The sequence below is a fragment of the Atta colombica genome, unplaced genomic scaffold (genome assembly GCF_001594045.1).
Source record: "Atta colombica isolate Treedump-2 unplaced genomic scaffold, Acol1.0 scaffold226, whole genome shotgun sequence".
Lineage (NCBI taxonomy): Eukaryota > Metazoa > Arthropoda > Insecta > Hymenoptera > Formicidae > Atta > Atta colombica.
In genome coordinates, this window is record NW_017259323.1 from 1,635,888 (window position 1) to 1,636,294 (window position 407).

Here is a 407-nt window from a genome sequence, read left to right on the forward strand (position 1 = left end):
AAATTTACATATTTAAATAATATTCACTCCCTCAGGTATTTTAATTACAATTATTTTGCTATATAATCCGCTTTCCGGATTAGAAGTAGCCGTATTTGAAAGCATGAATTTGTTTTCCAAATTGAAGAGAGATGCATGTATTTTCTTGCGGATGCACCAGATATCACACAAGTTCCTTCGAAAGTTTAAGCAAGAGATTGGTGCACCTCGAATGAGCTTTCTTCGAATGGCATGAGTCTTATAGAAGTGTCCAGCTGGGTTCTTATGATAAGATTACGTAATTAAGTATTCCTCGACCACAAATACAAATATAAACGGCTGTACGTAATGTAAAATAATAAAAACAGAAAATAGAGAGAGAGAGAGAGAGAGAGAGAGAGAGAGAAAGAGAGAGAGAGAGAGAGAGA